The sequence below is a fragment of the Palaemon carinicauda genome, unplaced genomic scaffold (assembly GCF_036898095.1).
Source record: "Palaemon carinicauda isolate YSFRI2023 unplaced genomic scaffold, ASM3689809v2 scaffold115, whole genome shotgun sequence".
Lineage (NCBI taxonomy): Eukaryota > Metazoa > Arthropoda > Malacostraca > Decapoda > Palaemonidae > Palaemon > Palaemon carinicauda.
This window is the reverse complement of record NW_027168649.1, coordinates 63,027-78,011: the sequence shown is the minus strand read 5'-3', so window position 1 is coordinate 78,011 and position 14,985 is coordinate 63,027. Positions and strand designations below refer to the sequence as shown.

At 41.9% G+C, this 14,985-nt stretch overlaps 1 long non-coding RNA gene across 1 annotated transcript in view; it reads left to right on the top strand.

Moving 5' to 3' along the window:
* The first annotated feature begins 801 nt into the window (after positions 1 to 801).
* LOC137635344 (uncharacterized) overlaps positions 802 to 14,985 on the top strand; it is a 33,347-nt gene continuing 19,163 nt past the window's right edge. Inside the window, exon 1 of the long non-coding RNA XR_011042654.1 lies at positions 802 to 853. This is a non-coding gene — a long non-coding RNA (uncharacterized lncRNA). The remainder of the gene's footprint in view (positions 854 to 14,985) is intronic.

The window sequence follows — 14,985 nt, the reverse complement described above, 5'->3', positions numbered from 1 at the left end:
GTTATGGGGTCCTTTGACTGGCCAGACAGTGCTACATTGGATCCTTCTCTCTGGTTACGGTTCATTTTCTCTTTCCCTACACATACACCGAATAGTCTGGCGTATTCTTTACAGATTCTCCTCTGACCTCATACATCTGACAACACTGAGATTACCAAACAATTCTTCTATCAAGTGGTTAACCACTGCACTGTAATTGTTCAGTGGCCACTTTCTTCTTGGTAAGGGTAGAAGAGACTCTTTAGCTATGGTAAGCAGCTCTTCTAGGAGAAGGACACTCCAAAATCAAACCATTACTCTCTAGTCTTAGGTAGTGCCATAGCCTCTGTACCGTGGTCTTCCACTGTCTTGGGTTAGAGTTCTCATGTTTGAGGGTACACTCGGGCACTTTATTCTATCTAATTTCTCTTTCACTTGTTTTGTTAAAGTTTTTATAGTTTATATAGAAAATATTTATTTTAATGTTGTTACTCTTCTTAAAATATTTTCTTTTTCCTGTTTCCTTTCCTCACTAGGCTATTTTCCCTGTTGGCCCCCCGGGCTTATAGTATCCTGCTTTTCCAACTAGGGTTGTAGCTTGGCATTTAATAATAATAATAATAATAATAATAATAATAATAATAATAATAATATGTGATTTTGCTTCAGCTGCCATAGTCCTAAATTCAAAATCTATATGGCGCCACTTGTACAAGGACTCTAAAGCAGGCAATCTAAGACACTGCCTTGTTTTGGCATTCCTGTATCCTTGATTCCTTGTTGTCTCGAAAGATTGTTTTCCAATGCATCAAAATTTTCATTCCTCTTTAAACGAAATACTTTCGCCGACGGAGCACCAATCAAAATCTTATAGGTAAGTGGTTGATTTTTACATTTTGTGTGATAGGTTCTTTCTATGTATCGAAGATATGTGATGTTTGTATCTAGTTGATGGTATTTTTCTTAACTGAGGACGTCCTGTAGAGAGTAAGGTTCCCCTGCTGTATAGGACCAGAAAAGCTATTAAAAGGAAGGTAATAAGGAATAAGTTTGAACTTTGAAAGTTTGGTAAATAGAGAAATTCGAACCTTGTAAATTGGTAAATAGAGAAATTCGAACCTTGTAAATTGGTAAATAAAGAAATTCGAACCTTGTAAATTGGTAAATAAAGAAATTCGAACCTTGTAAATTGATAAATAAAGAAATTCGAACCTTGTAAATTGGTTAGAGAAATTCGAACCTTGAAAATTAGAGAAATTCGAAACTTTTAAATGAAAATTTGGTAAATAGAGAAATTCAAAATTTGAAAATTGGGAAATAGAGAAATTCGAAATTTGAAAATTTGGTGAATAGAGAAATTCGAAATTTGAAAATTTGGTGAATAGAGAAATTCGAAATTTGAAAATTTGGTGAATAGAGACATTCGAAATTTGAAAATTTGGTGAATAGAGACATTCGAAATTTGAAAATTTGGTGAATAGAGACATTCGAAATTTGAAAATTTGGTGAATAGAGAAATTCGAACTTTGAAAATTTGGTGAATAGAGAAATTTGATCTTTGAAAATTTGGTGAATAGAGAAATTCGAACTTTGAAAATTTGGTGAATAGAGAAATTTGATCTTTGAAAATTTGATGAATATTGAAATTTGATCTTTGAAAATTTGATCTTTGAAAATTTGATGAATATCGAAATTTGATTTTTGAAAATTTGGTGAATATCGAAATTTGATTTTTGAAAATTTGGTGAATATCGAAATTTGATCATTGAAAATTTGGTGAATATCGAAATTTGATCATTGAAAATTTGGTGAATATCGAAATTTGATCATTGAAAATTTGGTGAAGATCGAAATTTGATCATTGAAAATTTGGTGAAGATCGAAATTTGATCATTGAAAATTTGGTGAAGATCGAAATTTGATCATTGAAAATTTGGTGAAGATCGAAATTTGATCATTGAAAATTTGATGAATATCGAAATTTGATCTTTGAAAATTTGGTGAATATCGAAATTTGATCTTTGAAAATTTGGTGAATATCGAAATTTGATCATTGAAAATTTGGTGAATATCGAAATTTGATCATTGAAAATTTGGTGAATATCGAAATTTGATCATTGAAAATTTGGTGAATATCGAAATTTGATCATTGAAAATTTGGTGAAGATCGAAATTTGATCATTGAAAATTTGGTGAAGATCGAAATTTGATCCTTGAAAATTTGGTGAAGATCGAAATTTGATCTTTGAAAATTTGGTGAAGATCGAAATTCGATCCTTGAAAATTTGGTGAAGATCGAAATTCGATCCTTGAAAATTTGGTGAAGATCGAAATTCGAACCTTGAAAATTTGGTGAAGATCGAAATTCGAACCTTGAAAATTTGGTGAAGATCGAAATTCGAACCTTGAAAATTTGGTGAAGATCGAAATTCGAACCTTGAAAATTTGGTGAAGATCGAAATTCGAACCTTGAAAATTTGGTGAAGATCGAAATTCGAACCTTGAAAATTTGGTGAAGATCGAAATTCGAACCTTGAAAATTTGGTGAAGATCGAAATTCGAACCTTGAAAATTTGGTGAAGATCGAAATTCGAACCTTGAAAATTTGGTGAAGATCGAAATTCGAACCTTGAAAATTTGGTGAAGATCGAAATTCGAACCTTGAAAATTTGGTGAAGATCGAAATTCGAACCTTGAAAATTTGGTGAAGATCGAAATTCGAACCTTGAAAATTTGGTGAAGATCGAAATTCGAACCTTGAAAATTTGGTGAAGATCGAAATTCGAACCTTGAAAATTTGGTGAAGATCGAAATTCGAACCTTGAAAATTTGGTGAAGATCGAAATTCGAACCTTGAAAATTTGGTGAAGATCGAAATTCGAACCTTGAAAATTTGGTGAAGATCGAAATTCGAACCTTGAAAATTTGGTGAAGATCGAAATTCGAACCTTGAAAATTTGGTGAAGATCGAAATTCGAACCTTGAAAATTTGGTGAAGATCGAAATTCGAACCTTGAAAATTTGGTGAAGATCGAAATTCGAACCTTGAAAATTTGGTGAAGATCGAAATTCGAACCTTGAAAATTTGGTGAAGATCGAAATTCGAACCTTGAAAATTTGGTGAAGATCGAAATTCGAACCTTGAAAATTTGGTGAAGATCGAAATTCGAACCTTGAAAATTTGGTGAAGATCGAAATTCGAACCTTGAAAATTTGGTGAAGATCGAAATTCGAACCTTGAAAATTTGGTGAAGATCGAAATTCGAACCTTGAAAATTTGGTGAAGATCGAAATTCGAACCTTGAAAATTTGGTGAAGATCGAAATTCGAACCTTGAAAATTTGGTGAAGATCGAAATTCGAACCTTGAAAATTTGGTGAAGATCGAAATTCGAACCTTGAAAATTTGGTGAAGATCGAAATTCGAACCTTGAAAATTTGGTGAAGATCGAAATTCGAACCTTGAAAATTTGGTGAAGATCGAAATTCGAACCTTGAAAATTTGGTGAAGATCGAAATTCGAACCTTGAAAATTTGGTGAAGATCGAAATTCGAACCTTGAAAATTTGGTGAAGATCGAAATTCGAACCTTGAAAATTTGGTGAAGATCGAAATTCGAACCTTGAAAATTTGGTGAAGATCGAAATTCGAACCTTGAAAATTTGGTGAAGATCGAAATTCGAACCTTGAAAATTTGGTGAAGATCGAAATTCGAACCTTGAAAATTTGGTGAAGATCGAAATTCGAACCTTGAAAATTTGGTGAAGATCGAAATTCGAACCTTGAAAATTTGGTGAAGATCGAAATTCGAACCTTGAAAATTTGGTGAAGATCGAAATTCGAACCTTGAAAATTTGGTGAAGATCGAAATTCGAACCTTGAAAATTTGGTGAAGATCGAAATTCGAACCTTGAAAATTTGGTGAAGATCGAAATTCGAACCTTGAAAATTTGGTGAAGATCGAAATTCGAACCTTGAAAATTTGGTGAAGATCGAAATTCGAACCTTGAAAATTTGGTGAAGATCGAAATTCGAACCTTGAAAATTTGGTGAAGATCGAAATTCGAACCTTGAAAATTTGGTGAAGATCGAAATTCGAACCTTGAAAATTTGGTGAAGATCGAAATTCGAACCTGGAAAATTTGGTGAAGATCGAAATTCGAACCTGGAAAATTTGGTGAAGATCGAAATTCGAACCTGGAAAATTTGGTGAAGATCGAAATTCGAACCTGGAAAATTTGGTGAAGATCGAAATTCGCACCTGGAAAATTTTTTACACTTCATTCGCTAAGAAATGTCAAAGTGCTGGCTATTAATTTTCCTCTTATTTATAACGGGGACTCGAACATTACTAAAACGTTAACATAAATCCTATATTATTTTCAAAAGTTGCTTTACCTTTGAGAAACTCAAGGTTTATTGTATGTACATTATTTGCATTTTCGAGATTTAATAATTAGCTAGCTGTTTGAACCAATTAACAGGTTCCTAAGATAGTTAAATTTCATATTTTGGGAAACTAAGATGTGAACTGTTGGCTCTAGAGCAGTGGTTCCCAAACTTTTTTTTTCTGTCATTTCGCCCCTGCACCCAGTTCAACCATTCAGATTTCTCCCTTCATGTCCCGCCCAGCCCTCGTGCCCACTCGCCTGCCTCAGAAATGGGCATGACACTCCAATTCTCCCCTTGAATATCATGTCAGTGAGAAATGATATGATCATATCACAATTGAATGGCTAACAACACAATTGCCGCACGTACTATGAGGACAATTTCCGCTTGTTTTAGTTAGTAGGTAGTGTAATTATTTCCCTCCTGGAAGCTTCAAATTTCCCCCAGTTTGGGAGCCACTGCTCTAGAGCCTTTAAATATGCTCCTGCGAGACATTAGAGTGATTGAAGACATTAAGGCTTATAAGAGGAAACTTTTCAATATTAAACTTACCCGATAATCATGTAGCTGTCAACTCCGTTGCCCGACAGAATTCTACGGAGGGATACGCCAGCTATCACAATACTAGAAGGGGGTGTACTTACCAGCGCCACCTGTGGCCAGGTACTATAGTACTTCTTGTTGACACCTCCTCAATTTTTCCTCTGTCGTGCTTCCGGCAAGACGTTCTGGGATACGCTTATGATCTTCGAGTATTTTCACGGCTTTTGGTGAAGTATTCTCTCAGATTTCGGCTGTCGCTTTACTGGAAAACTTCTATATTAGCTTAGATAGCTATTATTTAGTTCTGATTTAACGGTTAACGATCTTTTGCTTGATTTTGAAACCCCACTTGGCTAACTCTTTTGATTCAAGATGTCTGACATTTCACAAGCCCCCACCCATAGACGATGTAGGTCTTGTAATAGGCGTATTCCGAAGGCCTCGGTAGATCCTCACACCGCTTGTTCTGACTGTAGGGAAAGGCCCTGTCAGTTAGAAGATCGATGTGAGGAATGCGCCGGACTTTCGGAACTTGATTTTGTCCGTCTTCTTAAGTATTCAACCAAGTTAGAGAGAGAGAGAGTTAGGAGGAGTTCTTCTCACTCTTCACTTTTTTCCTCACCTCATGATCCCCTACCTTTTCCTACCCCTGTAGTGGCTACCCCCGAACCTACTATTTGCCCTCAGCCTGATATGTCTGTTGTTTTGCGTGCCATTCAGGCCTTAGGCGATAAAGTAGAGTCAGTGGTTAGTGATCATAAGTCTCTTATGGCCGAAGTCAAGGAACTTAAGGTCAAGAGTGCAGTGGGTGGAATTAGTGCCAGTGCTGTGACGAGTGCTAGTGTCAGTGCAGTGCCAAGTGCTAGTGTCAGTGTCAGTGTGGTGCGTGAGGATACTTCTGTGCGTGCCAGTCGTCCTCCCAGTCCGGGACCTCTTGCAAGCTCCCAAGCCCAGGGGAGAAGCAATGTCGAAGGGCAAAAGGGTTCGGCAGGCCTTGATCGGCGCACAGAAGTATCCTCGGTGGTTGCGGGCGTGTCTTCCAGAGACCGTCACTCCCACCTGCAGACGATTGAGCCCGTCTTTTACTCGTCTGCTGAGCAATTGTCAGGGAAGAAACGCTGGACTCAGGTCTCAAGACCACTCAAACGCAGAGTCCAGACCTCAAGAACTCAACCGGGCTGCAGTCATTGGATCAGCTCTGACTCGCCGCAGTCATCAGTTGAATGCACTCCGCCTAAGAGGAGTAAGGTTCTGCCACAACAGATCTCTGCTGTTAAGGCTTTACCTCAGCAGACCTTAGTGTCTGCCGACCCCAAGTTGACTCTACTGCAGTCCATGCAGTCACAACTTGCGGTCTTGATGCGTGAGTGTCAGGCTGAGCAGGTTACACCTCCTCCTGCGTTCGCTCCGCCTGACCGCAGTACTGCCTGCCAGGCGTACGATGTTGAGGCTCCTCAGGATACCTTACCACGTTCTGAGTTTACTGTTTCCAGTGGTGTGCAGCTCCCTCCGCCTTCCTTAAGGCAACCTCAGCAATGGGAACAGGAAGCTTATACCTTACTTCCTCCGCTTCCACTTGCAGTTCCACCAGTGAGGCAACACTCTCTTGAGGTACAACAACCTCTCCCATCCATGAGTCAGTCTCCTCAGCTCTCGCTGCAGCGAGCTCAACCCTCCTCAAGGCAAGCACAACACCTTAGCCTTGCGCCTCAGGAACCTCAACTCGCGAGACAATTACTGTGTTCTGCGCAGCCACTACCTCATCGCTCACAGCTTACACCTCAGGAACCTCAACTCGTTCCTCAGGAACTTGCTACTGCGCATCCGCCAACCACTCAGCAAGCGCAACCCTTGAGTTCAGACACTCATGCTAGGAGTCAGCCTCCTCCACCCATGTGCCTACCTTCTGCCACTTCTTTTGTTCAGCCTTTGCAGTCTGAGCCTCAGGTGTTCCCTCAACAGAGTCTTGAAGAGGAAACCACTAATATTGTTGTTCCAACTCGTGCTGACTCTGCTGTTCAGCATACCTTACCGATCTCTTCGCTACACTCTGGTGATGAGGCGTCTGATGATGAGGCGGCACACCTAGATCCCTCATCAGACGTGGATGAATCCAAGTCTTCTCCACCTTCTATTGACTTTCGTAAGGTCTTGGCTCTGTTTAGGGAGGTATACCCAGACCACTTTGTCTCTGCTATCCCCCGCTCTCCGCCATCTGAGTTTTCGCTGGGCATGCAGCCAGCTAAGTCTACTTATACTAAGCTAGTCCTAGCAAGGTCCTCTAAGAGAGCGTTAAGGATCTTAGGGGAGTGGTTGCAGACTAAGCAACACCTTGGAAAGACTTCGTTCATGTTTCCTCCGACTAAGCTCACTTCCAAAGCGGGCGTTTGGTATGCCACAGGAGAGGAACCAGGCTTGGGAGTACCTGCCTCTGCCCAGGCTGACTTCTCAAGTCTGGTAGACTCGCCTCGTAGAACAGCAATGAGGCGCTCTAAGGTTTGCTGGACCTTCTCAGACCTTGATCACTTCCTGAAGGGTGTTTTTAGAGCATTTGAGATGTTCAACTTCCTAGACTGGTGCCTGGGGGCCCTCAGCAAGAAGACCTCCCCTGCGGACAAGGATTCTGCCATGCTATTAATGTCCTGCATGGATAAGGCCATTAGAGATGGATCGGGTGAGCTTGCTTCGATGTTTGTGTCAGGGGTTCTTAAGAAAAGGGAACAGCTATGTACCTTCCTTTCCTCCAGCATCACACCTTGTCAAAGGTCTCGACTCCTTTTCGCTCCGCTCTCGAAGTTCCTCTTCCCCGAAGAGCTTGTTAAGGACTTGTCTGCTGCCCTGATACAAAAGGACACACATGATCTTGTGGCCTCATCGGCTCGTAAGACTAAGGTTGCTACCTCAGTCCCCAGGACTTATCGCACCCCAGTGGCTGATACTCCTGCTACGAGGTTCATACCGCCCTTTCGTGGTAGAGCCCCCAGCCGAGGAAGCTCCCGTCCAGACTCTTCCAGGAGCAAGTCTAGGAAAAGTTCCAAGGCTTCTAAAGGAAAAAACTGACTCTCCGCATCTCCAGACAGCAGTAGGAGCCAGACTCAAGATCTTCTGGCAAGCCTGGGAAAAGAGAGGTGCAGACGCCCAGTCTGTCAGTTGGCTGAGGGAGGGTTACAGGATACCATTCTTCCGCAAACCCCCTCTGACCACATCTCCCATCAACCTCTCTCCCAACTACAAAGAAGAGGACAAGAGGCTAGCGTTGCACCAGGAGGTGTCGCTCCTTGTACAGAAGAAGGCAGTGGTTATAGTCCGGGACCATCAATCCCCGGGCTTCTACAACCGTCTCTTTCTGGTGGCCAAGAAGACAGGAGGTTGGAGACCGGTGCTGGACGTCGGCGCGCTCAATGCGTATGTCACCAAGCAGACGTTCACGATGGAGACGACGAAGTCGGTCCTAGCAGCGGTCAGGCAGGAGGACTGGATGGTCTCGTTGGACCTGAAAGATGCCTACTTTCACGTTCCTATTCATCCAGACTCCCAACCTTTCCTGAGATTCGTTTTTGGAAAGGTTGTCTACCAATTCCAAGCCCTGTGTTTTGGCCTAAGCACAGCTCCTATGGTGTTCACGCATCTGATGAGGAATATAGCAAAATTCCTCCACTTATCGGACATCAGAGCCTCCCTTTACTTAGACGACTGGCTGTTGAGAGCCTCCACGAGTCGTCGCTGTCTGGAGAGTCTCAACTGGACTTTGGACTTAATCAGAGAACTGGGTCTGTTAGTCAACATAGAAAAGTCTCAGCTCATTCCCTCCCAATCCATTGTGTACCTGGGAATGGAGATTCGGAGTCAGGTTTTTCGGGCTTTTCCATCGGCCCCAAGGATAAGCCAAGCCCTAGATTGCATCATGAGCATGCTGAAGAGGAGCAGTTGCTCGGTGAGACAGTGGATGAGTCTCACAGGGACCCTTTCATCGCTGGCCCTGTTCGTCGAGCTAGGGAGACTCCACCTCCGCCCTCTTCAATTCCATCTTGCAGCTCATTGGGACAAGGGTTTGACTCTCGAAGCAGTCTCTATCCCAGTCACCAAAGAGATGAAGACCACTCTCTTGTGGTGGAAGACCAATCTCCTTCTCAGGGAGGGCCTATCGTTGGCTATTCAGACCCCCAATCTTCATCTCTTCTCAGATGCATCGGACTCGGGCTGGGGTGCGACCTTGAACGGACGGGAATGCTCGGGAACGTGGAACGAGGAACAGGGAACGCTCCACATCAACTGCAAGGAGCTACTAGCAGTTCATTTAGCCCTGCTGAACTTCAAGTCCCTCCTGCTAGGCAAGGTGGTGGAGGTGAACTCAGACAACACCACAGCCTTGGCTTACATCTCCAAGCAAGGAGGGACCCATTCGAGGAGCCTATACGAGATCGCAAGGGACCTCCTCATTTGGTCAAGAAGTCAAAACCTCACTTTAGTCACGAGGTTCATTCAGGGCAACATGAACGTCTCAGCAGATCGCCTAAGCAGAAGGAATCAGGTCATTCCCACGGAATGGACCCTCCACAAGAGTGTGTGCAACAGACTTTGGACCTTGTGGGGTCAACCTACCATAGATCTGTTTGCCACCTCCATGACCAAGAGACTTCCGCTGTACTGTTCCCCAGTTCCAGACCCTGCAGCAGTTCATGTGGATGCTTTTCTGCTGAACTGGTCCCATCTCGACCTTTACGCATTTCCACCGTTCAAGATAATAAACAGTCCTTCAGAAGTTTATCTCGCACGAAGGGACACGGCTGACGCTGGTTGCTCCCCTTTGGCCTGCAAGAGAATGGTTCACAGAGGTACTTCGATGGCTAGTCGACATCCCCAGGACTCTACCTCTAAGAGTGGACCTTCTACGTCAACCTCACGTAGACAGGTTGCACCCAAACCTCCACGCTCTTCGGCTGACTGCCTTCAGACTGTCGAAAGATTCGCTAGAGCTAGAGGCTTTTCGAAGGAGGCAGCCAGCGCGATTGCCAGAGCAAGAAGGGTTTCCACTCGTAGAGTCTACCAATCTAAGTGGGAAGTCTTCCGGAGCTGGTGTAGAGCCAATGCAGTATCCTCTACCAATACCTCTGTGACCCAAATAGCTGACTTCCTATTACATCTTAGGAATGAGAGATCCCTTTCAACCCCTACGATTAAAGGGTACAGGAGTATGTTGGCTTCAGTTCTCCGCCACAGAGGTTTGGACCTTTCTTCCAACAAGGACCTTCAAGACATCCTTAAGTCTTTTGAAACTTCTAAAGAGCGTCGTCTATCCACTCCAGGCTGGAACCTAGACGTAGTCTTAAGGTTCCTTATGTCACCTAGGTTCGAACCTCTCCAGTCAGCTTCCTTCAAGGACCTTACCCTCAAGACACTTTTTCTCGTCTGCCTTGCAACAGCTAAGAGAGTCAGTGAGGTTCATGCCTTCAGCAAGAACATTGGTTTCACGACCGAATCTGCAACATGTTCTTTTCAGCTCGGATTCTTAGCTAAGAACGAACTTCCTTCACGTCCTTGGCCTAGATCGTTTGAAATACCTAGCCTCTCCAACATGGTAGGTAACGAACTAGAGAGAGTTCTTTGCCCTGTCAGAGCTCTCAAGTATTATCTTAATAGGTCTAAACCTATTCGAGGACAGTCAGAAGCCTTATGGTGTGCCATCAAGAAACCTTCGAGGCCCATGTCCAAGAACGGGGTTTCGTATTATATAAGGCTTCTGATTAGAGAAGCCCATTCTCACTTAAAGGAGGAAGACCTTGCATTGCTGAAGGTAAGGACCCACGAAGTAAGAGCCGTAGCTACTTCGATGGCCTTTAATAAAAACCGTTCTCTGCAGAGCATAATGGATGCAACCTATTGGAGGAGCAAGTCAGTGTTTGCATCATTTTATCTTAAAGATGTCCAGTCTCTTTACGAGAACTGCTACACCCTGGGACCATTCGTAGCAGCGAGTGCAGTAGTAGGTGAGGGCTCAGCCACTACATTCCCTTAATCCCATAACCTTTTTTTAACCTTTCTCTTGAATGCTTTTATTGTTGTTTTTATGGTTGTTACGGTAGGCTAAGAAGCCTTCCGCATCCTTTTGATTTGGCGGGTGGTCAATTCATTCTTGAGAAGCGCCTGGGTTAGAGGTTGTGTAGAGGTCCTTTAGTAGGGGTTGCAGCCCTATATACTTTAGCACCTTTGAGTTGATTCAGCCTCCAAGAGGAACGCTGCGCTCAGTAAGGAAGACGAACTTAAAAAAGAGGCAGAGTAACGGTTCAATTCGACTTCCTTACCAGGTACTTATTATTTCATTGTTATTTGAGATAACTGTTATATGAAATATGGGATACTTAGCTATCCTTTAATCTTGTACACTGGTTTTCACCCACCCCCTGGGTGTGAATCAGCTACATGATTATCGGGTAAGTTTAATATTGAAAAATGTTATTTTTATTAGTAAAATAAATTTTTGAATATACTTACCCGATAATCATGATTTAATTGACCCTCCCTTCCTCCCCATAGAGAACCAGTGGACCGAGGAAAAATTGAGGTGTCAACAAGAAGTACTATAGTACCTGGCCACAGGTGGCGCTGGTAAGTACACCCCCTTCTAGTATTGTGATAGCTGGCGTATCCCTCCATAGAATTCTGTCGGGCAACGGAGTTGACAGCTACATGATTATCGGGTAAGTATATTCAAAAATTTATTTTACTAATAAAAATAACATTTTTTTCACTTTTTACTTTTAAGAAAATATAGTTTACACATTAAGTTTTACAAATATACATTTATACCTTGGTTTTTCCCGATGTGGTTTATAATTCAAAACTAGCTGATAATCAATGATTACTACGATGTATATATTTTAACTTCAATTTTCTTTTAATTTATCATTTATACAAATGTTGCTATTTTTTCTCTAAATTCTTTTGTAAGAAGAAACTGAAGACTTATTCAGTGAGTGCTTCGACAGTGTTGATTTAACAATAAACGAGCAATATGCGATTTGAAATGTTGTATGCTTTTGAAGGGACATAAAATGACTGTGGGGGTCCTGTAGAGAGTATGGTTCCCCTGCTGTAGAGAATCCGAATAATAGCCCTGAAGTAGTTTCGCACAAGTTCCCGGACATTCTTGATCGGCCTTTTTGGTTTTATTATAGATCAATGGAATGCAAGGACAGATTGCGTAATTCAATAGATCTTTGCAAATACACAATTCTGAATCTCGTATACTATTGGCGAAAACCTCTTAAGTTACTTTTTTTTTTTTTTTTTTTTTTTTTTTAATCCTATATTCCTTTTGTCACCTTGGCACATGCTACCAGGGGCCTCCTTCCTCCTGGCAGTTGAAGAAAAAATTGCTTGTACTGCTGTCAAAATTTACTTGTTTGAACAGAATAAGAGGCCCAATGGATTTGCTCTAAGTTCCTGGTTTTGTTTTGTATTATACGTTGCCATTACAGCTCTTATTTTGTTAATTACGCAACGTTAGGCTGGATTCACGCCAGTTTTTTTTTTTTTTTTGTTCTCCAGCAGCAAGCCTTTGCTGCCCAAAATGGAAACACAGAGTGCTTGTTGCTCATGACATTGGCTTCCCTACTGGACGGGAAGCAGAGGACAAACAGCTTTGTCCATCTTGTTATAGATGTAGAATTCTCAAATTCACGTAAGATGCTGATAATACTAAAACAATTAGAAATTTCCTGGTGCCATGATACCAGCTGCTCGGTAGATTAACTTTTTTCCTATTTGCTGCTCGAACTGCGTAATAGTTTTGACGCTACAACGCTTTTGCTCGCAATCATCGGCTCGAGGTTGGCAAAAACCTTGAGTAAGACATGACTAGTGATTGCACCATTCGGTAGAAATGATAATTCGAAATGGAAGGCAAAGTCCATGTTCCAACAGAGGCTGGATTGTGGAGCTACAACCACCCCTTGTTAAATGCGTATTCTCCGCTTTTAAGTTTGTAAATTGAATAAAGATAAACGTGTGAAATAACCTCAAAATACTAGTTCAGGTGATATGCGTACCAAATAGAAAAAAAAAAACTTTTCCAGATCATAAAGAACATTGTTGAAAAAGCTCCGGGCAATCTGAAGCAAGCAAGCTCCTGTAACATTTAAAACCCTCCCAAAAGGCTAAAATCACTGATCTTTGCCCAGACCGCATATACTGTATAGCATAGTGAAGCTAGGCAGATGAAGCTAGGCAAAGCAAAAACCATTAGGATGTGAAGCGAATCATGGTTAATTATACTTGCAGCCACTTAATGAACCATATTTTCAAAATTTACTTTGCACAACTGACCATAAGTATTTCTGCAAATCACTTGTTTGGGACATTTCCACACCCAAAAGGCCAGGTTTCCTATCGGGGTCCCTCATGGTTCTTAGTATAAAGAGGTACAAAAATTTATAAGCGGGGAGAGGACCCAATAATTGTGATCAGAAATGCATGAAACGCAAGACAACGGGTAGGAAAGCTGTGGTTTATGTATTTGGCTAGAAATTTAAAGTATTTACAGAAATGAGATTGAAATTTATAATGCGTCCGGATGTCCTGCCAAATAACAGCAACAGCATTTTAATGATTCATCTATATTAGTAGAAAGTAACTATCTTAATATATCTTGTTTTGAACGTTACTGATTTCTGGCGGAAATCCATAGATTTTTAGGTAAGGTTGTTAGACTGCCTTGACTGGAAAGTTGTGGTTTTGCCATTTCGTCATAATCTCGTATTGACGAAAGGACCACGGTTAGATTTAGTCAGTCGTCTTCATCTTGAGCTTTTATATCAATACTTTTCCATTCATAATCTCCCACTTCACGCTTCATAGTTTTCAGTCATGTAGGCCTCTGTCTTCTATCTCTTCTAGTGCCTAATGGAACCCAGCTGAAAATTTGGTGAACTAATTATTTGGAGTGCAGAGAGTATGCCCAAACCATCTCCATCTACCCCTCATCATGATCTCATCCCCATACGGCACTAGAGTAAAATCTCAATATTTCCATTTCTAATCCTATCCTGCCATTTAACTCCCACTATTCTTCTGAGGGCTTTGTTCTCAATCTACAAAATTTGTTGGATATTGTCATACCACGACTCGTGTCCATATAGTAAAGCCGATCTCGATGAACTATAGCCATATTTTTATATGTAATTTCAGGAGATTTGATTTCCAAATTGTACTAAACATAGTCTGGATTTTCTTAACGACCTCGGGAGCCGAGCCCCAAGCGAAATCACAAAGACAGGTCGGGAATCGAACCCTGGTCCATGAAACTTGTTCATACTTTGTACGTGCGATTGCTAACTTTCAACCTGCTAGGTCGATTGTGCCCCCTTTCACTTGCTTGTTAGAGCATCCTTCTATGGGAGCTCATCCCCAATTGCTCTTAACTTTTGGTACAGCAGGGGATGCATTTCTGTGGCATTTCACGCTATGAAGTTGCAAGGCACATTTTGGCCAAGAGGAATATACTGGGAGATGCACTTTGTTGCCAAGGACAAGTTGTGGGAGCAGTGTGTTCATTGTCCTCCAGTAGTGGAAAGCCTTCCTTCCCTGTAGGGCTCCTTGGAGATTGACGTTTTTGCCATATGGCTGAACAAGAAACTTCCAGTATTCTGCTTCTTTATTCCTGACCAATGATTGCTGTTTGGAAGACCCCTTACAACACCTGTACATCCTTCTGCCTATCACCCTGTAATAGTGTTCGTTACAACTTGATTCAGGGTGACCATGGTGGCTCCCAGATGACTTCATGCCTAGTGGTATCCTGATATGCTTGCTCTTTTGGTCAATGTTCAGAAAGAACTAACCATGTAGCCCACACTTTCGTCAGAGGTATCACTGTTGTGGAGTCCTTAATTCCTCACTGGTGGAGACTATCCGGGATCCCCTCAGAGCAAAATATCTGAGGCACTGCATAGATGTTTAGGTATCTTCGGAGGTCCTCAACAGTCATCTACCTGGCTGTGGACTATAATCAATTGGTGTCTTAGAAGGGATGATTCTCTGGTTGAAGCAGGTCTAGCACAGACTGCAGTTTTGA